Source organism: Lynx rufus, unplaced genomic scaffold (assembly GCF_022079265.1).
Source record: "Lynx rufus isolate CCGP_SWC_20201006 ecotype Redwood Valley unplaced genomic scaffold, mLynRuf1.p SCAF_8, whole genome shotgun sequence".
In the NCBI taxonomy this organism is placed as follows: domain Eukaryota; kingdom Metazoa; phylum Chordata; class Mammalia; order Carnivora; family Felidae; genus Lynx; species Lynx rufus.
This window is the reverse complement of record NW_025814896.1, coordinates 63,212,501-63,235,864: the sequence shown is the minus strand read 5'-3', so window position 1 is coordinate 63,235,864 and position 23,364 is coordinate 63,212,501. Positions and strand designations below refer to the sequence as shown.

The 23,364-nt window shown below is 51.8% G+C and overlaps 1 long non-coding RNA gene across 1 annotated transcript; it reads right to left on the bottom strand.

The window, feature by feature from the left end:
* Positions 1–341: 341 nt before the first annotated feature.
* Positions 342–2,113, bottom strand: LOC124503283 (uncharacterized). The gene is made up of 2 exons (XR_006960143.1): positions 1,669–2,113; positions 342–1,210 (listed from the first exon to the last, which is right to left on the bottom strand). It is a non-coding gene; the product is annotated as an uncharacterized LOC124503283 (long non-coding RNA).
* Between the last annotated feature and the right edge of the window lie 21,251 nt (positions 2,114–23,364).

Genomic DNA, 23,364 nt, shown 5'->3' with positions numbered 1-23,364 from the left:
CCTGGCAGGAGGGGCTCTGCCATGAAACCTTCTTCCTTCACTGCCTTCAGGTCTCCACTTAGAGGCCACCACCTTAGAGAAAAGTCTGGACAGTCCTAGCTGAAGGAGGGCCCTATCATCCTCCACCTCTTAGCCTGGCTTTATTCTTTGCAGCACCTACTGTCATTTGCAGTTCTATGCATCACATTATTTGTTTTTTACCCCCCACCCCCACCCCAATTAGAATGTGAGCTCCATGAGCTCAGGGAGCATCTACCTTGTTTCCTTGGATAGAACAGTGCCTGGCACAAATTCAACATTTTTTGTGTGGAATGAATGAAAGAATGAATGAAGTCAGATAATAAAGGAAGAGTCTTATGCTTTATGGGGGGATAGTTTAGTGTAAAGATGAACTTGCTAAGGGCAAACCAAATAGATAATTCTAGGTGGGGGTGGGGAGTGAGAAGTAATTTAGGAAAGAGAAGGGGCAGAGCCAGCATGCGCAGACATGAGGTCTGGCACATAGACTGTAAAGTAAATGGTGTCCCCTCCAGTTGTTCAGCTCTCAACTTGGACGACAATACAAGGTGACTCTGGGGATGGGAAGAACACAACAGTTTTGGCCCCTTCAGCAGACCGGAGGGCGTGAGGGAGCGAGGAGTCGAGGCAGCTCGACAGGTGTCTGCAGCAGGAGGAACAGGCTGTACCCACCATGAGGACGCCACGTGGTCGCGGTTAGCAGTTTGCCATCCGGTGGCATTGTCTCCACAGACGGTCGTCCAACCAGGGGGAGCGAGCGTTCTGCTGTTAGCAATCTCTAGTACCTGGAGCACCCCTGTGGGATGCGGGTGGGGAAATCACCCAGACATACCCCACAAACACACACCAAACACTGCGGACAGAGATTATCACCACAGCAGGAGGGAGGGCTGTTTCCTGAGCCAGCAGGGAGCTCTGAAGGCAGAGGACACTGTGTTCTGAGACCTCTCCACCGAGCGGAGGACTCGGTGAGGAACCCGTCCAGGCCCCCTTCTTCCTCCTTAGTCCTACAGGCTGGGCACAACAACAATCACCCTGTGCTTGTGGGGCCCGTCTTCGATGAGTCACCTTGCCCACGGCGAGCCTTGCGGGGTGATGTTATCGGCTCCTCTGCTTGCTTAATTCCCTGGTTGACATCACCGGTGCCTGGTCTTCCCCTTCTCGGCACTGCAAGCCTGAAGGCCGGCATATCCTGGAAGAGAAGGCGGTAGAGGTCATTTGCCAAGAAGCTACTAGGGCAAGTAAATTGGGACCCTCAGTCACTTGGCCATTAGCACCAAGGTGCTTGGCCTAGTTTCTTGCTTTGCTGGACAGAGGTCTTGGTTTACTTCCCGGGAAATGCTATCTGGAGCCTGTGTCTTTGGGGCGTGGTCCCCAAGGCCAGCCCTCTGCTGCCTCAGGCATCTGCTTCCAAGTTCTGTCTCTTGCAGGCCTATCTGTGATGGGCCCAGGATTTCCCAGGCCCAGACTGGGCTGCCTGCTGGCCTTCTGCCCGCCTCTCTGTCCAGCCACTGTGCCCAAGACCCAGCTCCCTCAGAGGCCCCGGCTCCTTCGTTGCTGGTCTCCTGCCCCCACTCCTGAGCAGCCTCCTGGGAGACTAGGCCTGTCCTCCTCTGCCACAGCCTAGCATTCCCTCTGGCCTCCCCTGACCTTGTCACCCTTCTCAGTGCTGCCCCGTGGTCAGTGGCACATGGAAGGTGCCATGGAGTCGGCAGAGCAGTGGCAGGGGTGGCCACACACACGTGGCCGGGTGGGATGAGAAGGGAAGGGTTCAGTCCTCTTCCCACACCGTCCTACTCTGGCCCCTCCCTGCCATCTGAGCTGGACAGCAGAGGGGTGAGGTGGAGAGGTGCAGAAGGGGCTCCACTCAGGCCACTGGGGCGGGACCTCACTCCTCGATGGGAGGCTGGCCAAGCTTGGCAAGTGAGGGAGGCAGTGAGGGGAAGTGGGTGGGGCTGGGCAGGGAGCAGAGCCAACCCTTTGAACTGCCCAGGCAGCATCCTCTGTGGCCCCAGGAGACAGCGCCTCAAATGTCACTGCCAGAGGCCAGGGAAGGGGGAGGGGGAGGTTGCTCAACACCAGCCACTTTTATACTAATTATGTGACCAAATGAATTGTTCTTAGAAGGAAAAAGAAAAAACAAACAAAAAAACCTCAAAACCCACCACTGAGGTCATTCCTATTACCCCCAGCAGCCAATGAGCAGATCCTGAGAACAGATAGCATACCTGGGCCAGGGCTAGCTCTCCCCCACTCACCCTGTGGCCAGAAAGAGCCATCAGTCAGCCTGGCCACTCTGCACCCAAATCCTGGCTGCCTCGGCATCCTGGAATGTCGTAGAATGCTGTTCCAAGTGAGAAGGGGGTGAGCTTAGAGAGAGGCCTGGAGGAGCAAGCCTGGGCTCAGCCGCACACACCCTAATCTCTTTGGGCCTCTATTTCCCCACCTGTCAGATGGAGGAAACCACTCAGGAGTCAATGAGATAATAACTGTGAAAGTGCTGAGCGGTGTTCATTAGTCAGTGAAGAGGCGGGGGTCCTGCAGAGAAGGGAACAGGGAGTCAGGAAGAGCTTCAGAGAAAAGGACACACCTCGGTGATTTAAGAACGTTAAATCAGGTGACTCCTGCTCTTGACTCTTTTCGGTCCCCTTTCAGCCCTGACTTGTGTTCTTATTCGTGCTCTCGGGGGGGGGGGGGGTGTACAACTTGAGAATGATGGGCACCAGTGTTGAACTTAGCCTGTGGTCTGCTCAGACCCCTGGATCCCTTTTCAAGTTCGAGAACGCAGGGTCCTCAGTTTAGTCTAGCGGGTGGGTGTTCTGCTGTAGTACTTTCCTCCTAGGCCACAAACCAAGCTCAAATTGTAGTCAACCCTGACTGCTTTCCTTAGTTGGAGAGTAGAGCCTGATTCTGGCTGTAGTTTGAGCACTTATCCCTCTTTAATCCTGAGCCCAAAGCTCACCTCCACTTACAAAGTCCACACACACATCAAACTCATTTACCCCAGACTGAACTTGTCTTCCTTGCAGTGGCCTCTTCCGCTGCTAGATCTTAGTTCATGGTAAGACTCCCCATCATGCAAGCCAGAGGCTGAGTCATCCTTGACCACCACCTCCTGTCCATCACATCTGATTAGCCGTCTCATCTAGTGGATTCTAACACTTCAGTATCTTGAGTTTTCATCCTTCCCCTCTCCCCTGCCCCCATTCTGTAAGAGTTGAGATACCCATCTCTTTCCTTAAGAACAGCCCGTAGAACCCAGCAGACCTCCTGGACCAAGCTCCACACAGCTGCCAGGGGACCGACTGCTGACGGAACCCTCCCCGCCTGGAGGCTCCTGCCAGCCTTGCCAGCCTCATGGCCCAGCTCTGCGGGACAGGGACAGACCATGTACACGCTGGAAACGGCTGGGCTGAAACTGCTCATTAGGGTCACTCAGGCTGCTGAGAATGCCTTTCTCCTCCCTGTCAGCCTGGAGAGTGTCCTCCTCCTCCAGGAGGCCTCTCAGACTGGCTACATCTGTGCGCGTTGCTCCTTCCTCGGTGCCCCACTCTCCTCTGCTCATTGTGGGCTAAGCGTGCCCTGCCTTGTGGCGCCTCCACGGCTGTGGCCACCCAGACCCTGATTCCACCAAGAGAGCAGTGGATAGTGCCAGGCAGACCTGGGTGGCGTTCAGTTTTGCCCGTTTCCCACTGGGGACAGGGGACAAGTTATCTGTCTCCGAGGTTTCCTTCCCCTGTCTATCAAAATGGGTTAATACCTCTACCTGCTTCTCAGGATGGGTATTTGAGCCAGTCAAGTGCTTAGCACAGAGCCTGGAAACCACGGGAGGGTAGCAAATGGCACCCACGGATTCCAGTGTTGCCACCCCTTACAAAGACGTAGGAAACAGTGCTGACACCTCAGCCCTCCTGTCCCTTCCCTAGAGCTCTCCTTCAGCTCAGGCCCTTCGTCCCCTCTGCCCTTGTTCAGACCCCTCTGTTCATCTCCTTTCTGGCTGTCTGCTCTCTGCACCTGGACAAGGTCTTGGGCAATGCTGCCTGGTCCCCTTTTGCCATACCTTCCCCCCCATGGGGAGCTCTTCCTCCCCATACCACTACCCCTCTCCGCCCCTCCAACTGCTGTCCACGTGGGCGGCCATGCTCGATGTCAGAACTGTTCTCAGCCTGGGGTCAGTGTGGCTGCTGTGCTCACCTCACACATTGCAGTTGCCGCGGTGTGCTCAACAAGGCCCCGAAGTTTGCCCCCAGCCATACTGGGAGTGCGTTGCTGAACTGGCCAGCTAGTAAGCCCAGGTCTTCTGGCTCCAAAGCCAGGACTCTATCCAGTCTGCCCTGGTGCCATCCCCTTCGGTCTTTTTTGCATCTATGCGACTCAGTCTCCTCATCTGCAAAATGGGCACAATAATTCCTTCTTCTTCTTCTTCTTCTTCTTCTTCTTCTTCCTCCTCATCTGGAGGAAGGGAGAATTGGGTTAATCTAGGAAGTTGTAACGAGCTGGAGGCCCTGCTGTGTACAAGGCAGTCGAGCCTGGATGAGTGTGTGTGTATGTGTGTGTGTGTGTGTGTGTGTGGTGGTGGTGGTGGCGGGGGGTGCATATAACAGGACGGAACAAGTTTGGGAAGCTAGTTCTTCCTGCTCCCTTCCAGCAGTCCGAGCCCTGTGCCTGAATCCACAGCGCCCCCTGCTGGCGAGTCACCCCAGAAGCTCCCTGTGGGCAGCACCAGCCCTACACTTTGCTTTTCCCTAAGGCGACCCCAGGGAAGCTGTCGCCCCTGCCCTCAGGGTGCCCAATCTGAGGGTAGACAGGCACCCATGGCCCAAGAAGCCCAGACTGGGGTTGGCGAACCAGTGTGAGATGGGAGCTTCCTAGGCCAATGGTTCCCCATTGTCTGCCATAAATCCACTGAAATCTCCTCCCGAGAAAGGTCTGCAGCTGGGCAGAAACCCAAAGAAATGGTCAGTTCCAAGCCCAGCAGCTACCCCTTGATTAGGACCACCAGTACCCCCACCCCCCATGGACCATCTGGGGAGTCATTAGATGAGGGCAGACCCTGGGGAATGGAGGGGAAGGGCTGGTTAGGCCCCTGCTTGAGCTTGGGCTGGACCCCTTCATCAGTGCCCTTACCATCCAGACACATCCTCCCAGCACGGCAGATCCCAGACCACCCTCCCCCCCTCCTCTCCAGACCTTTCCTCCCCATCTCCGCAGCCTCATTATCTCAGCATTTCCATAGCCTGATTCTGTGTTGGGTGCTGGCTATTCAGGGACAAGCAAGGCCCTAACCGGTCCCCCAGGAGCTCAGGCATGGCACTGTTTCTCCCATCTTCCCCTGCTCATTCATCCGCAGCATCTTCCCTGTTCTGGAGGAAGGCAGCCATATGTAACAGTCCCCAGATTAAGATCCAGCCAGCTGTGGCCACCTCTCCCCAGAAATTCTCCACCATTCCCCACCCTGGGTTTTGTTTGCTGTTTTTGAGACTTTTCCCTCAAACTGTGACCTTCCCAGACTGCCGATACAAAGCGGAGATGACATTCTTCCTCCTCCAAGAAGCCCTCCTGGATGAATCCCAGCTTCAATGATTTTTCCCTACTTCAACCTTTTTCATGATCTGCTGGCACACACTGCATTGTTCTGGGTACATTTATTATTCTATCTGCCCCATAGGAGCTCCAGGCCTCAGGGGGAAATAGCTATGCCCTCTTTCCCTGTACCCCTGGCAAGACCATGCATGCTCCTTTCAGTCCACATAGCTCAGTGTTTTTCAACTGGGCATGGTTTCGCCCCCAGGGAAGTTTGGCAACGTCTGGAGATAATTCTGGTTGTCATGACTAGGAGAAGTGTGCCACTGGCGTCTGGTGGGCAGAGACCTGGGATGCCGTGAACCATCCTACAGGGCACCAGGCAGCCCCATGACAAAGAAATATCCAACCCAGAATGTCAACAGTGTCGAGGTTAAGGAGGCCTGATTTAAATGAATTCACAGATTGAGTATTAAAATAGTGGCCAAGAAGGGGTAATGGCTCACGCAAAAGAAGGGGGCAGAGAGCAGGCATTTCAGAACAGCCTCTCCCCACATGGCCTTTTCAATCCCACACGGTTCGGTTGTGTCTTGCGTAAGTGGAGGCTGACCTTAGCCAGTGGAGGAGGAAGCGGGGCCTGTCTAGAGGACCCACAGGGAAGTGGGTGTTGCGTGGGGGAACCTTTTGGGAGCAGGGAGTAGCTTGGCCTCAGCTTAGTCATCTGTAAAATGGGGATGGGTGTTCCCTTTCAGTTCTAATGGTTGAAGGTCCTAAACTGTGCCTTTTGGATATGGACAAACCTCCCCCCCACCCCCACACCCCCATGCTGAGGGGCAGGAGCCCTCCCTCAGGGCTGAGGGTGGAGTACCAGCCATCAGCCCCTTAAACAGATGTGGGGGGTTATTGTGGCTTTAATTGCCCTCCCAGGAGCAGCTGTAAGAACAAGAATGCTTTGATAGGCTTCATCAAAGCTGACTGGGTGGTGAGGGGGGAGCCTTCAGCTGGAAACAGCTGTTAGCCAGGCCCCCATGCAGAGGTGGAGGAGGTGAAAGGTGCCCCCCACTTTGGGTGGGGCTAAGAATGTTCCAAAGACTGGTTACCCTGAGACAGCCCTCTCTAGAGGCTTCTCGGGCTTCTCCGCGCCCTCCTTGGGTGGGCTTGGGTGACCCAGGGCCCTTGGCAACTGAACAGAGGCAGCTCTTTCACTGGAGCTGGGCGTCTGGCTCCTATTCCCTAGGGCAGGGGTCCACACGGGGGTGGGGCGAGGCCAGCCCTCCCTGCCCCCTTAACTCCATAGAGTCTCTGGGTCTCTGGTAAGTGGGGAGAGAGGGCACCTTGGGCAAGTCTCTCCCCAGAGCGCACAGACCTGCCTTATTGGTCTTTGAGGAGAACAAACAGGAACCCCAGCTACCTTGAGACCTCTCCGCCAGACAGCACCTCTTCAGTATTTTCCGCAGTCAAAATTGTTGCACTGAACAGCCACGTGGCACCCCCATCCAACGTACACCCAGCGCCCCCCACACACTCCCAGCTGAGTGCAACACTCGCTGGGGACAGCGGGGACATAGCCAATCTCAGCTGCATCCCCAGCCGTCCTACCCCTGGGTGCGCATCCTGAACCCCAAATGTCCAAGGCCATTCAGCTAAAGCTTCTCCCAACCCTGCCTCCTCAAGCTGCTGAAAACAAAACAAAACAAAACCAAAAATTAAAAAAACCCTGAACATGTTCCCCGAAGACCTTTGTTTTTCACATCAGGCTAAAGCAATAGATTACCTGAGAGCTGGATTCTTGAAACATGTCACCCTAAATGGGGATGCTAATGATGGTCGTGGTAATTGCAGCCACAACTGTCAGCATTTCTCGAGCACTAACTGTCCCCTGGGAACTACGCTCTGCGCTTTACTTACATCCTTCATCCAACCCTCGTAACAGCCCGTGAGGTGGGAACCGTTAGCATGCCCATTTACAGGTGAGGCAACTGAGGCTCAGGGAAGTTAAAGAATTGTCTGTAGAGACGCCAGCATCAGAACCGGGGAGAGATCAGGTGGACACGTGGTGGGCAACCCGAGGGTGTGGGTCAGTGTGTATGTGGTCTGTGTCTGCCACAGGACCCCCTTTCGGGAAGACCCCCGAATATGCTCCCACCCACACTGCCCGAGCTGCCTCGTAGCTCGTGGGTTAAGCACGACCCCCTGACATTCTTCCCCACCAGTGTGGAGTGTGTGGTCAGACCAGGAGGTTCTGGGGCCTGGGGGTCTGGCTTCTGGAGAGAAAGTCTGGAGTTGGGGGGTGGTGCTCAGGCAGAGCTGGTAACCTGGTGAGCTGGAGGCCCTGGTTCTTTTTTTTCTTTTTTTTTAAGTGTGGGAAGGATTCACACAATACAAACACAAATACGGGTATGAAAGTCCATACGCAACCTGATAAGGGTATTGTCACAGGAATTAAGACATTATAATGAGGACATTTCGGAATTCATAATATGCCTTCTTATGAGATATGAACTCTGTCCCCAGTTTGACTGATTGTTAAAGCATAAGTCTGAGCTGATCTAGACTATGTGCATTCCAGATATTTGACACTAGCATTAATCCTGAACTCCCTGTGAATCAACGCTTTTATTTTTTTATTTTTATTTATTCTAGTTTTATTGAGAGATTAATTGTATTAGTTTCACCCTGTAGAAGTTCAAGGTGCACAACAATGGTGTGATATATGTATATATTGCAAAATGATTACTACAATACATTTAGTTAACCTCCATCAGCCTTACATAGCTACACATTTTCTTTTCTTGTGGTGAGAACTTTCCAGATTAGTAACTTAGTAACTTTCAAATATACAATAGGGTTTTGGTAAACTGCAGTTACCATGCTGTGCTTTGTATCTGTAAGACCTATTTTTTTAACAATTGAAAGTTTACACCTTTTGACCACCTTTGCCCAATTGTCCCCCCAACCTCACCCTCTGCCTCTGGTAACCATAATATCCCATGTTTCTATGAGTTCTGTTCTTTTCAGATTCCATCTGTAACTGAGACCATACAGTATTTGTCTTTCTCTGTGTGACTTAGTTCACGGGGCCCTGGTTCTAAGAGGGGCTGTGGACACCTTGGGAGAGAGGCCAGGAAGAAGGAAGGTGTGTCTAAGCTAGAGCTGGGTTTTGTCTCCATAGGGTAGGAGTAAATAGGAAAAAAATGCAGGGGGGGGGAGGGGGAAACATAAGGAACTTTCTGGAAATCTGTGCCTTTTGCCTTCTTTCTGAACTTCCCTTCTCCCCCCCCCCCCCCCGCCCATCCCTCCTCCCACCCAGAACCAGGATCCAATTTCCTCTTTTTTTCAAAATACAACTCAAAACAGATTTAATCTCTGGGGATTGTTCTGTGAAGGAAACCTGTAGAGGCAAGTTGTCTCTGAACTTGTAAGATATAAATAAATAAATATATATATATATTATAAATAAATAAATAAATAAATAAATATATTAATATTATAATATAATTAATTATATTATAATATAATATAATTAATTATATTATATTATTATATAATCATAATATTATATATTATATAAATATATATATATTATAAATAAATAAATATATATATATTTCTCAGGAGCTTGAAAGTTCCCTTGCAAACCCATATTATATAATTAATATAATTATAATATTATAATATATAAATAAATATAAATATATATAAATATATATTATTTATTTATATATATTATTATATTTATACATATTTATTTATATATATTTATATATATATATATATTTATATATCTCAGGAGTCTGAAAATAAAAAGTCTATTTGGCATGTGAAGCCACTTGACTCTCTGGCTCCGGGCCCCCTATGTCCTGCCTGCAGTAGTCATCAGCGAGGGCCCTGTCCTGTAGTTGGTGAATCTCTCCCTGCCCCCACCCCATGGGGCCTTTTCAGAAATAACCACATGGCAACTCTAAATCTGGCAAGGGGCCAGCACCCTGTTGCCCACGGTGGAGACTAAGAAGGCAGATTCCTGGGCCTCCTTCCAGATGAATATATTGGAATTTCCTAGAAGCCCCTGGGGATCCTGCTGCAGACAACCTTAGCAAGGCCTCTCTGAGCAACCTTCGTCCACTAGCCAGTGGCCCTGTTGGCCGTGGTGGGTGCTGGGGGCCTCTCTTACACACTGCTTCACAGACTGGGTTTGCAAGGGAACTTTCAAGCTCCTGAGAATTGCCTCCTGATGCTTCAGTCATTCTGAAGTGAAGTCACATGTGATGGGGTGGGTGCTGTTCAGTGTGTGAAACATGTGACCCCCTCTGGTGCCAGGTGTAGTGAGGGCACAGGGTGACACAGTATGATGTGCTGGGGTCACCTGACATGTGTTGTCCCAGCCTGCACTTGAATGGTGTAGGAATGATGCTCCCTGACCTCCCATCACTCATGGCCATGCATGCGAAACAGATGGTCCCACAGAACACCTGGGCCTCCCAGCCCTCTGGGACAAGCCATCTGTAATCCACCATGGGCCACCTGTGTCTGTGGGCCTCCCTGCTAGGAGTCACCAGGCCAGCACTTTCAAAGCTGTCTTCTGAGCGACATCAGTATGTCAAGGAATGTGAAAAAGCATTCTCCCACAAACACACAAAACTAGCAATATTTTCCCTTACAATTTATTTTGAAAAAAAAAATGTGTACGAAAAGTGATATAAATATGAATGCGCTTATCATCATGTGAGAATCCACCTTTACAAAATGGGATGCACTAGTGAAAGATGCCAGGAATTCATGCTGGGGTGTGCTCCTCACAATATGCTGTGATAGATGGTGAGATCCGACCAGAGTTGGGACCAGTGTCCTCTCATATATTGGAGGACTGTTACACTGGGGGCCCCCACACGTGGGCCCATGGGACATTAGAAGCATGACGGAAGTGTAGATCTGACAAGTGCTTGCTTCCCCTCTTGGGGCTTGGTCTCTTGGAACACTCTTGGAGAAGCAAGCCACCAACCTGTAAAGAAGCACAGGTAGACTAGGGAATGATGGGATAGCACCTGGAGAGAGAGCCACCTTGTGGAGGAGCTGAGGCACCAGGTGTTTTGGTGGGTCTTCCTGAACTTTCCAGCTTAGCCCAGCTGAATGAGTGTGCTGGAGAAGAACCACCCAGCTGAGCCCTGCCCAAATTCCTGACCCACACAGTTAATGCTGTGTTAAGTCACTAAGCTTTGGGGTAGTTTGTTACATAGCAATGGTTAATGGAGATGCTTATAGGAGGTGTGTAACAAATGTGTATGGAACGAGTGATTGGCAAATCACAGTGCTAATCCCTTACACTGGTCCTGCATACTCATTAAGTTGATCACATGTACTTTCTGGTGTGATTCTTGTGATGGTTAATTTTATGTGTCAACTTGACCAGGCCATGGAGTACCCAGATAAGTGGACAAACATTCCCGGAAAGTACTTTTGAATGAAATTAACATTTAAATTGCTAGACCAGTAAAGTAAATTGCCCTCCATACTGTGGGTGGGCCTCGTCCAATCAGTGGAAGACCTGCATAGAACAAAACCTGTACTATCAGGCCTGACAGCTTTTGAATTGGGACCTCAGCTTTTCTTGCTTCTAGGTTAACCAGCCAGCCTTCCACAAATTCTTACTATAAGCCATTCCTTATAGTAAATTTCTTTACCTGTAGATATAGGTATAGATATACAGATATAACGTACTGGTTCTATTTTGTTGGAGAATTGTGAAAAGTATAGATTATGGTACCAAGAATAGGTGCTGCTATAACAAATACCTAAAAAATGTGGATGTGGCTTTGGAACTGGGTAATAAGGAAAGGTTGGAAGAGTATCGAGGTACATGCTGGAAAAATCCTGATTGCCTTGAAGGGACTGTTGGTAGGAATATGGACACCAAAGGTGCTTCTGGTAGAATCTCAGGAGGAAATGACAAAAGTACCAAAAGGAAAGGCAATCCTTGTTATAAAGTAGCAAAGAATTTGGCTGCTTTGTGTTCCTAGTGTTTTATGGCAGGCAGATCTTATGAGCGACAGCCTTGGATAGTTAGCGGAAGATTTTATTCTCTCATTCTTTTTTTTAATGTTTTATTTTTACTTTTTAAAAACATTTTTTAAGTTTATTTTCAGAGAGAGACAGTGTGAGAGGGGGTGGGGCAGACAGAGAGGGAGAGGGAGAGAGAGAGAGAGAGAGAGAGAGAGAGAGTCCCAAGTAGGCTCCGCGCTGCCAGCACAGAGCCCGATGTGGGGCTTGAACTCACGAACCGTGAGATCATGACCTGAGCCAAAATCAAGAGTCGGATGCTTAGCTGACTGAGACACCCAGGCACCCCTATTTTTACTTTTGAGAAAGAGAGAGAGAGTGCAAGTAAGGGAGGGGCAGAAAGAATGGGGCAGAGGATCTGAAGTGGGCTCTGTGCTGACAGCAAAAAGCCCAATGCAGGGCTCGAACTTACAGTGAGATGACCTGAGCCGAAGTTGGAAGCTTCACTGACTGAACCAACCAGGTGTGCCATAGCAGAGGATTTTTTCTAAGCAAAGTGTTGGAGGGGTGGCCTGGTCCCTCCTTACTGCTTATAATAAAATGTGAGAGGCGAGAGAGAGAAATTAAGAGAATTTTTCAGCAAAAGGGAACCAGAACTTGAAAATTTAGAACGTCATCTGCCTATCCGTGTTGCAAAACATGAGAAAGCGTGTTCTGGAGAAAACACCTAGGATGTGGCTGGATGATCTTTCTGTAAAGATTATCCACAAATTAGTCAGTCATCTCAGCGGAAGCCAGGAATAGAGTTGGGATTATACCAGCAGAGGCATTGGCAGTGGGGACCAAAGGGGACGGAGAAAATGGAATGAAGTTAGGCTGTCAGATTTCTGGGATCTACAGGTCAGGGCAATAGAGGATCCAGCCTCAAACACGGTTGTCCTTCTAGAGGAGGGAAAGTGACCATGATGGTGGTTCAGAGATTATCAGAGCTGTCACGCCCATCTCCAGCCCAGGGAACAAGATTGTTTCCTCTTGGTTTCAGGGGGTGGGGCCACCTCCTCAGGGTCAGGGGGCCAGGATGCCAGCCCAGAGCTGAAGGGGCAGGACCACTGCTGAGGGTCATGGGGTGGGCACGGAGGGCAGAACATTGAGCTAAAGAAGATTGACCTGGAGCCTTAAGATCAAATGGAATTTGCCTTGTTGTTTTGGACTTGCTTGGGGACTCTTAACCCTGTCCTTCTTCCCAATTTCTCCCTTTTGGATGGGAACGTCTGTCTTATGCCAGTCCCACCATTGTGACCTGGAAGCACGTAACTGGTCTGGTCTCACAGGTTTGCAGATGGAGAGGAATTTTGCCTCAGGATGACTCATACTTTGAGTCTCACCCATACCTGATTTAGGTGACATTTAACGAAACTTTGGAGCTGGAATTGATGGATGGGTTACGACTTTGGGGCCGTTGGAATGGGGTGAACGTATTTAACAGGTGAGAACGATGTGAATTTGTGGGGGCTAGATGGCAGAATGTTATGGACTGAACTGTGTCTCCCCCCAGATGTTGAAGACCTAATCTGACGTGCGACTCTGTTTGAGAAGGGGACTTTAAGGAGGTAATTAAGGGGAAATGGGGTCAAAAGGGTGGGCCTTCTCTAATGAGTTCTCCCTTTAGCCTCGTGTGCACAGAGAAAAGTCCATGTGAGGACACAGCAAGAAGGTACAACCACAAGCCAAGGATATAGGTCTCACCAGAAACCACATTGACCGGCACCTTGACTTTGGACTTCCAGCCTCTAGACCTATGAGAAAATAAATTTCTGTTGTTAAACCACCTAGTATGAGGTCTTCTGCTATGGCAGACACAGTTCCTCATGCCGTTGGTGAGGGAGGAGTCATGCACACTTGGATTTCAACTTCAGCTTTCACTGACTGACTCACTTGGCTGCTACTGAAGTTCTAGTACGTGTCAGGCACTGTACAGGCACCGGGTTTCAATGGTCACAGTGCCTGTCCTCATGGAGCTTAGAGTCACGTAAGGGAGCTATAGCTTCACCAAAAATTACTCAAATAGACAAAATAACAACGGGGGTGAGTGCTGTAGGGGGATGTCACCTCAACAAGGAGGTCAGGGGCAAGTTCTTGAAGAAGTGACACCAGACCTGAGACACGAAGGTTGATTAGGAGTAAACCGGGTGAAAAGGGGAAGGAACATGCAGAAGGAACAGCATGTGCAAAGGATGCACCCACCAAAGAGGGAGTTGGTGAGTGTTCAGGGGACTAGAAGTGCATCCTGTCCGGCACAGAGAAGAGAGGGGCAGGAGGACAGAGTTCAAGATGAGGCTGGATCTCTCGAGCTGGATGGACCATGGCAAGACTTTGTCATGAGTGGTAGGAAGCCACCAGGAGTCTGGCGTGGTCAGATTTGTATTTCCAAAAGATGCCTGTGGCTGCTGTGTGGAGACCGTGGAGGGGGTCGATGCAGGAGTCCAGGAGAGGCATGCAGAGGGCTTGGACCAGACTGGCAGCTACAGAGATGGAGGGAAGGGCTGGATTGGGGAGCTATCTATGAGGATAAAATAACTGGGCTTTGGGAGATGCAGGTGTGGGAGGAGTCAGGCACGATCTGAGTTCTTGGAGTCAAGCTCCTGGGTGGGTAGTGGTGCTGCTCACGAGGGAGAGAAGATGGGGAGGAAAGACAGGGAGGACCAAGTCAGGGGCGGGGGCAACTACCTACTAACGGGGTGAACTTAGGCAGGTCACTCAGAAACCTCTGCATGCCTCAGTTTCCCTATCTGGGATAAGTACTCTATGTGATGGGATGTATGTAGAGCCCAGCTCAGGGTAGCTGCTTCTGCACATCAGTGCTTCCGGTCTTTTCCTCTGTGAGGTGGCCTGGCCAGAAGTGATTATTCCCATTTCAAGGATGAGGAAGCTGAATCTCTGTAAGGCTGGAGTCTCGCCCAAAGTTGCACACCTTTAGAAGCAGGCTTAAAGAGGGGTCATGGGAAGAGCCTTCCCTCTTTGCCGGCCTGCCTTTAGCATCAGCACGCAGGTCCCCAGGGCAGAAAGTGTTCACTCATCAGTTGCACCGTCACCACTGGAGGCCTGGGATGGGGTGGGAAGAGAGGGCAAAATTCAGGTGGGACACGCAATGGTGGGGAGGGGATAAGAGAGTGCTGGAGTGAGGGGCGGGCCCACCGTCCATAGAGGGGCAGGCAGTTGAACACCAAATGCATCCAGTAGCCAACTTTTAACACGCAACGTGTTCATAGAGTTTAGTTTTTACTCACATAAATTCCAAGATGGTGCTCTGAGTGGCAGGCAGCCTTCCCCCAGGCGGAGATTCGGGCACCTCGGCTCCTTCTGTCTCGGGGCTCTCCTGTCCCTTAGGCCATGTGGTCACAGCAGAAGGGGAAAGAAGGGTGGAGGAGGTACATCAGCTTCTTAACACCCTCAGCCCGGAAGAGAGACATGCTGCGTCTGCTCACACTCCATTGGCCACCTTTGATGGCACAGGAGGTGGGAATGTAGTCCAGAGGGGTGCCCAGGAAGAGGATGACATGAGTTTGGTGACCAGCTACCCAGCCCTGCTGCAGTAGGTCTGCTGCAGCTTGGCCAAGGGGTGCAGTACACTCTGGCTCTATTGGAATTTCCCCAGACAGGAGAGGACTGGCCCTAGGGTAAGTAGGGTGAAGGGGCCAGGCTTGATCCCAGTACACTGGCTGATGGTTGGCAGGGAGGGCCCTTGATGGGTGTACGTTCAAGGGCTACAGAAATAGCCTCCAGCCAAGGCCAATGGGAAACCTGTCCTGAGTTCCTTTTGAGAGCTAGTGAACAAACCCCTACCAAAACAATTGCGGGCTGGTAGAGAGAGGGGCGTTGTGAACTTTAACTGGGCGGCCTCAATAAGGGGAAGGGACGTTTGAGCAAAGACACGAAGACGCCGAATCATAAGGATATCTGTAGAAGCGCAAAAAGAGTAGCAAGTGCAAAGGCCCTGTGGTAGGAGCAGGCCTGCTGTGTTCAGGGCCCCACTGCAATAATCACTGAGATGATGGTGATAAGAGTGAGTGGGGGCAAGGGGAGAAGTGGTTAGATTCTTGATCTCTTTTGTATGTTTATCCCTCCTTACCTCACTTCCTTCCTTTTTCGGTCTTCTAGAAGGGATACACAAAGACACCCTGAGGTGTTTCCTCATCTAGACTGTAGGTGCCCTTTTAGACTGTAAACCCCATGAGGGCAAGGCCTGGGCCTGACTTCTCTCCTTACCCTCACACCTGGCACGGGGAGGGCCCATCGCCAGTGCCTGGCAAACATGTCTATGGAGAGACTGCACGTCCTCCCGAGTCATCAGATTTCATGGGGCTGAGCCCAGGCCCTGCTTGTCAGCATATTGCTCACTGATGTGGAAAGCTTTCCTGTGGTCCAGACACTCCTGACTCCAGTCTAAAGAGACCTTCTAAAGAAGGTCAGTGCATCCAAAGGAAGGAGATGCCTCTATGTCCTGAGCTCACAGCGGTAACTGCTGGGAAGACAACATCACTGGTTCTATTTTATCCTGGATGTTCCCAGCTGCTGGTTTCCCAGGAAGTGACAGGATGCACAAATGGCTGTGCCCAGCAGGGATCCCTGACCCCACGCAGTCTGGCCCTGTGCTCCCACAGTGCTGGGTGCTGCACAGCTCACTCACTGACTTGTGGGTGGGATCCCCAGTGGTTTTTGAGGGGCGTCATGAGCTTGGTCGTGGGGTGCCTTTTGCTCACTGTCCTGCAGCCTTTCTTTAAGTGAGGCCCTTCCCTGCAACGCCCCTGCCCCCCCCCCCCCGACTTGTACAGGAACTTGGATACAACTGACGTTTACAGCCCGGCAGGCCCTGGATTTGAGAGGGCTTCGAGAAGCCCTGAGGTCTTAAATTCAAAATGATGCTGCAGGCTTCCGGCTTTCTCCAGAATCGCATTCGGGGAGTCATGTGTTTCCTGTGCTCTCGTGCCACAAATTAACTGCCTTTTCACTTTTCCCACAGGTTTCGCCTCTCATCCTACGTGGCAGGGTATCGCGGTGTAGTGGTTACAAACGTACGAACACTGGAATAGGACAGATGTGAGTGGGCGTCATAGCTTCTGCTCTCACCAGACCTCTGAGCCTCAGTTTATTCGTCTGTAAAATGAGCACAGAGTATCCACCCTGGGGCTTGGTTGTGAAGATTAGTTGAGGTGGTGACATAATGCCTAGGCCCTCAATAAATGCTAAATGCGAGCTATTACCCTGAACAATGACTCGAAGTGAGGTGGGGCTCCGGGCTGGCCAGCAAGACGCCGGCTCCTCATCTTGCTCCTCTTTCCGCCAGCCTCTTGGTCCAGTTCCACATCAGGCCAGAGGAAAATGAGAAAGCCTTGCACGTTCTGGGCCTTTGGGGGAGTCTGTGAATAGCTGAATCCATGAATGATGCCTCTGCAGGTGCCAGGGCCCGACAGCCCCACCCTCGCCCAGTGCCAGAGCGCTGCCTGCCAGACCCTTGTCAGCGGTTACAACCAGCAACTGCCTCCCGCTGCCCGAGTTTTATCAAAAGCTCAGTTGAGAGAAATGAAGTTCATGGGGGTTATTTAAAGGCCATGCATTCCATCCATTCTTCCAGATGAGACTTATCCCTGAAGCGAGTCGGGGCTCTCATGAAGCTGAGTTGCTCTCGGACCACATGATTTAGCCACCACAAAATCTTTATTATGTCCCTCCCTTATGATGGGGCTTTACAGAAAAGGGCTGGAGGAGTCCGGCTGTCGCCTTTATTTGGGGATGCTGCTATTGCTAGAGTTTGCTGCCTCAGTCAGCGCTCTCTAGAAGACCGACGGGGGAAATATATTTTAGGCTCCAGTTCCTGGCAAAGCTCTGTGTCCTCGGAGGAATCAGTGGGCCTCTGACCTATGGGCAGTGTGACTCACGAAACTGACCCCCATTCTCATTTTACTGGGGCTGCCAGGAAGCTCAGATTTGGGGATCAGTTTTAAGAACCTTGAAGATCCCTTCACCTGTTACACAAGAGAGATGATTTCTTTCCAGATGCTGATTTCTAGCAGATGGGATTATTATTATTATTAATTATTATTATTATTATTATTTTGTATGTATCTTGTCACCTGCGTCAGGGCTCTGGTGGGACCAGAGTGGGAGTTTCTATCCTGGAAAGCAAGGGATGGAGAATTGGCCAGGGTGGGTAGGAGAAGAAGCTGGCAGGACATGAAGGGGAGGAAAGGGCACACAGCGTGGCGGCTGGCGGACAAGTCCCTGTCTAGGCCCCCGTGGAGATGGGGGCGGGGGAGGTCTGGCTTCACTAAACCAGAGGGTGTGAAGAGACATTTTCCATGAATTTAGGAAGAGAACTGCAGCCATTGCTCAACTTGAACTTCTCCCTGTGGCCCCCTCTGGCTTTCTGGGTATTTCTGTGATGTTGTGAAACGCCGAAACTTGCAGCGTCTCCTTTCTCTTCCTCTTCGCTCCCCACCCTGGGCTCTCCTGCCCCCCTTTTCCCTTTCCTTCCCTTGCCCCCTCCAGCGACCGCTGCCCTCCGTTCCTCTGTGGGGCCCAGGGTGGCTGCTGAGCCCGAGGCCACCAGCCGTGCTGCTGGAGCAAACAGGGGAGGGTGAGGACTTCAGATCCCGGGAGGAAAGAACAACGACAGAGCAGAGAACAATCACGGAGCGCTCTACTCTGCGCCACACATGTAGGCACCCACGTGACCGCCGTTTATCTGGTTTATGTTTCTGCGTCCCACGCGCTTGCCTCACTGTCCTGGCGAGGCCCCTTCTACCTGTTTGCCCATCTGTCTAGTCCAGGGCTTCTCAGCCCCAGCACTATCAAGAATGGGGCTCAGGCACTTCCTCGCTGTGGGGCCTGTTCTGTGCACTGTAGGGTGTTTTGCAGCATCGTTGGCCAGGAGCCCCTCCCACCCCGTGGCAATCAAAAAGGTCTCCAGACATTGCCAAATGTCCTCTGGTGGAGGTGGAGGTGGAGGCAGGGGTCCGGGGTGGACTGTCCCCAGGTTGGGAACCACCGTCCCTTCCCCCCCCCCCCCCCGTTCCTCACTGGTATCGCTCCCTGACCGAAACCTCTCTGGCGTATTCACGGGTATCTAGTCTGTGTTTCTTTTGGCAGCCCTGTTCACTGCCTGCTTGCATACTGTGCCCTGTTTTCTCTTGGGGTTACCGTCCTCTTCCGACTGTGGCAGAGGGCGGTCCTCGTGCATTCTAGATATCGGCCCCCGGTTGCTTTGGGCTTGTAGGGCCCTCTCCCCTCTGTCGGTTGTCGCCTCACAGGTGAGGACTCACAGGCACAGAGCTCACAACGCTAGTGTGCTAGAGCCAGGACACAAGCCCAGGCCTCTGTCCCCGGAGCCCAGGCTCTCGACCCCTGGCCTCCAGCGATACCCCTGCCTTCCGAATAGGCCTCTGCAGGAAGGCAGACAAGATCAGGCAGTGAGGCTGCGGGAGGGGAGGGAGGCAGCTCGCTGGAGGTCACGCAGCACCACCTGGATGACTTTGATGTGACGCCAAGTGTCCGGGGAGTTGGATTCAGCCTTTGTTCTGGTCTAGGAATGGCCGAGTGATTTTGCTTAAACTCTGATAGGAGCCCCGGGCTCTGGTGAGCGGAGGAGGTGCGGGAAGGGCCCTTTGCTAGCTCTGCCTGGGCGGAGGATGTGCGGAGCTCACAGACTCAGAATGGGCGAATTTCTGGACGTGGGCTTTCTGTCCCAGGCCTCTATGGGCAGCGATGCCCTCTGTGCCCTGGGCGCTGGTGGAAGAGTGCTTCTTACCAGGCCCTGTGGATGATTGATGAGGGGGAACAGAGGGCACAATGAAGGGGCTTTGTTCCCTAAATGCCATTCACATGACTCTCTGACCTCAGGGCTCTTCCCCTTTCTCTTGTCTTTTTCTCCTTCACTGCATTCGGCTCTGCTATGGTTTTCCTTCTCCGTTTTTCTTTTCTCAATACACACAAAGCCCTCGGAGGGCTGGGGTGACCCCCAGGCCTCCTGCCTCTTGCTGAGGTTGGTTTCCAGTTCCTGGACTGCGGTCCTGGGGCCGTCTGCCCGGGAAGGGCCTGGGGAGGCCTCCGGGGCCTGGTTGGGAGCAGACAGGCACTTCTGGCTTAGAGCTTCAGCTTCACTTTCTAGGAGCCTTGTCCACACTGGTTCTAAACTCTGACTGCTCAGTCAGAACTACCGGGGTAACTTTCCAAACAGATTGATAACCAGGCCCCAACGTTGATTTTGTTGCTCTGGAGTGTGACCCAGGGATGGATATGATATAACATCTCAGATGATTGTGATGTGTGGGCAGGAGTGATTATGTGCGGCCCACTGTTTTCCTGAGGGCCAAGGGTCACAGAGAGAACACGGAATGCAATTTGGGAGAACTGGGTCTGGTCAGATAACCCTCGGCTTGCCGTGTGTCCCTGGGCAAAGCCCCTTCTCTCTTGGGCAGGAGCACCCCACGAAGAGATGACAGATTTGTGGAATTTTAGACGTGGAAGGGGCCCAGAAAACCAGCCAATCCATCCTTTCGTTCTATGAACACAAGCACTGCGCACGTGTACATGTGCGGGGTGTGGAAGCGGATTGCCCAGGGTCCCGCAGGGCCTCGCAGGGTCAGGCATGCAGGCCAGGCTTTGGGCTGTCTCCTCCCACTGACTACACTCTGCTGGGACCCTCAGGGAGTTCTCTCTAGATTAGACCGTTGGGGAGACTGTGTCTCTGGGAGTGAGTACCGAGGGGTCTCCCCGCCGTTTATTGGGATGGGGGAGACTGACTTTCTAGATCCTGGGAGGCAGGAAGCAATGGCTGGAGCCAGAGGGACTGCTCCGGGCCTCACTTTGCAAGAGAACTTTTTGCAGAGCTGCTGACTTTTTGCAGCTGTTTTACGGGGCCTGTGGACTGAAAGGGGAAGTTTGGCTGCATTTAGAAAGTTGTCCACAAAGAGGAATGGCGGGGGTGGGGGTGAGGAGGGTGGCTGGGTTGCAGAGTGGGGGAGGAAGGTGGGTGATCTGGGAGAGATGCCAGCAGGGGCCCGAGGACAAGGGTTTGATTTGGGCCCACATGTTGTCACTTTGGGAGCTCTCGGGGTTGGGTGGGGTGGGGTGGGGTGCTGGGGAAAAGCAAAGGGGACAGAAAAAGAAAGAAAAGAAAAGGAGGGGGTGGGGGAGAATGAGTTCCCAGCCAGGGAGCCCAGCTTTTTCTTGGATTGGAAGCAAACACTGAGTGTGCTGGGAGCACGGCCAGTCCTCCCCAAAGGCCCAGCCAGTGGTTTCCTCCAAAGGGGTGCGGGGAGATGGTGAGAGGTGCTGAGACAGAAGGAGAAGCTTTGTCAAGATGACCCAGCCCTACAGTGGGGCATGTTAAAGGAAGAACTGCCCCCTCCCCCAAGGTGGGCAGCTTGAGCTGTTCCGTCCCTAAGGCTAGGGATGCATCTACCCCATCCCTGGACTGACCTGGGGCTTGGGCCCCACGGTAGCGGCAGGAAGAATACTGGAGACATGACTGAAGATGTTCACACCACAGTTTTCTGTTCCTGCTAGCAATCCCACTGCCTCGTACCAAGTGCCCCAGCCCCAGGAACCAGGGAGAAAAATGGAGCTCCCGATGACCACTCTGGTCACACTCTTCCTGCCCCCACCAAGCCCACAGTTCTCCCTCAGTCTCTGGCACCTGCAGGGTGCTACATTCTGCTGCCCCCATGCTGAGCCTTGTCATAGTGTGTACGTGAGGATGGAGTGACGGCGAGGGCGTGGGGCGGACTGCAACTTTGACCCGGAGTTCTCGACAGAAGATCCTGCCCCTGCTGGAAGTGTGCTGAGCAAACCTTCTTGTCCCAAGTGTCCCCCTGCCCCCAACAAGACCATGAGGAGACGATTCAGCGGCAGAGATGATCTGCCCTAACACTGACTGTGTCACACTGGCCACAGAGACGGTGTCACCGCCCTTCTCAGGAACATGGTAGAACCAGCAACCAGAGGGATCTGCTCTGAGGGAGGAGGGGAGGCCTACGCTGGTTCTGCCTTCCTGGTGAGCATCTGAGGCCAGAAGTCCAACCCTCAGAGCCTACTCAGTGTGCCCTTGTCACACGAGGCAACTCAACTCAGCTCAATAGGACTCTGTGTTTAATGAGTGTTCAATGAGTCTTTACTGAGCACCAGACATGTGCCAACCGCCGTGCTACGAGCTGGGGATGAGGAAGAGTGCAGACAGACATAGTCCCTGGTAGAGGCTACTTGAGGGCTCGTGTGGGTTCCATGAATGTACCCGTGGGGGGCAGTGGGAGGAGGCAAGGCCCTTACCTCTGTGGTCTCATTGGAGAGAAGAGATAAGATTCATACACACAAATGAACCAGACAGAGTTTGAATAAATACATTATTGTCTCTGGTCACCACACGTTGAAGTGGACATGGTCAGGTTCAGGCTGTGTATGTCTGTAGGTGCCCTGGGTGGGTCCTGTGGGGCAGCCCCACTGGGGCTGGGTTACTTTCCAAGCTTTGTGGAAAAAAGGATGGAAGAATCTGACTAGGGGGGTGTCTGACTTGAAAAAAATCATCAGTTCTGACATGGGTGCACTGGACTGGCAAGTCTGTATGGACTCGACCGTCTTTCTTGGTTCCTTCTCCCCATTGGCCAGCCCCTCTCTTTCTCCTTCTTCCATTTCACTCAGAGCTGGAAACCTTCCATGGCCAATGGGAGGACGCCAGGTTTGTTTGAATGCTTACTGTTTACAAAGCACAGTGCTGACAACACAGGCCTTACCCTTGACGACTTTCAAACCAACTTGGGTCCACAAACTGCTATAACAGAAGATACTGAAAGCTGCTTGTAATGTGCCTGAGTAGGAGTAGGGGACAACAGGAGAGTTGCGTCCCACCCCTGGGTATAGGATTTGGAATATCGATGCTGTGTTGTGGACATGCACGTGTTCACGCTTCTGGTTGTTTGTTTTTAATCTCAAACTTCAGAGAAATTATAAGACTATTACAAGTAATGTCTGTAAGCCTTTTCTAAGATTCACCGATTATTTACATCCTGTGGAATCGTTTAAGAACAAGTTAGAGCCAGTTTTGTTCCTTTACCCTTAAATATTTCAGTGTGTATTTCAAGGACATTGTTGTGTTTTGTTTTCAAATTCAAGTTAGTTAACATACAGTGTAGTATTGGCTTTAGGAGTAGAGTCCAGTGATTCCTCACTTACATATAACACCCAGTGCTCATCCCAACAAGTGCCTTCCTTAATGCCCATCCCCCGTTTAGCTCATGTCCCCACCCACCCACCACCCCCTCCAGCAACCCTCAGTTTGTCCCGTATATTGAAGAATTTCTTATGGTTTGCCTCCCTCTCTGTTTTTATCTTATTTTTTCAAGGACGTTATTTGACATAGTTGGTTTCCTTATAGCCGAGCCTTCCTCTCATTTCTAAACACCATCAGATCACTCCAGACCCTAAATAAAGTTTATTTAATGGCAGCCAGCAAGCCTGTTTCAACGCTGGGTGCCGTGCTGTTGGTCTGGCAGTTGGGGGCTGCCTAGGTCACAGGGGAGAAGTCTGCTGGCTTCACGTGGCCATGCCTGAGTTGGCCTGCCACCAGACAGCTGATCTGCCTTGGCTGAACTGCTCTCTTTCCCTTCGCTTTGTTCTTGAGTTTTCGGTACATTCTCCCACCCACAGACGTGAATGTTGCACGATACTGGCTTTCTAATGTCCAGCATGGCCTGGTGGAAGCGGAGTGAACTTGGTTGGGCACCCTCTCGGGGCCTCGGATGCCAGCCTGGGCTCCTCTGAAAACACAGGAGGGTTCCT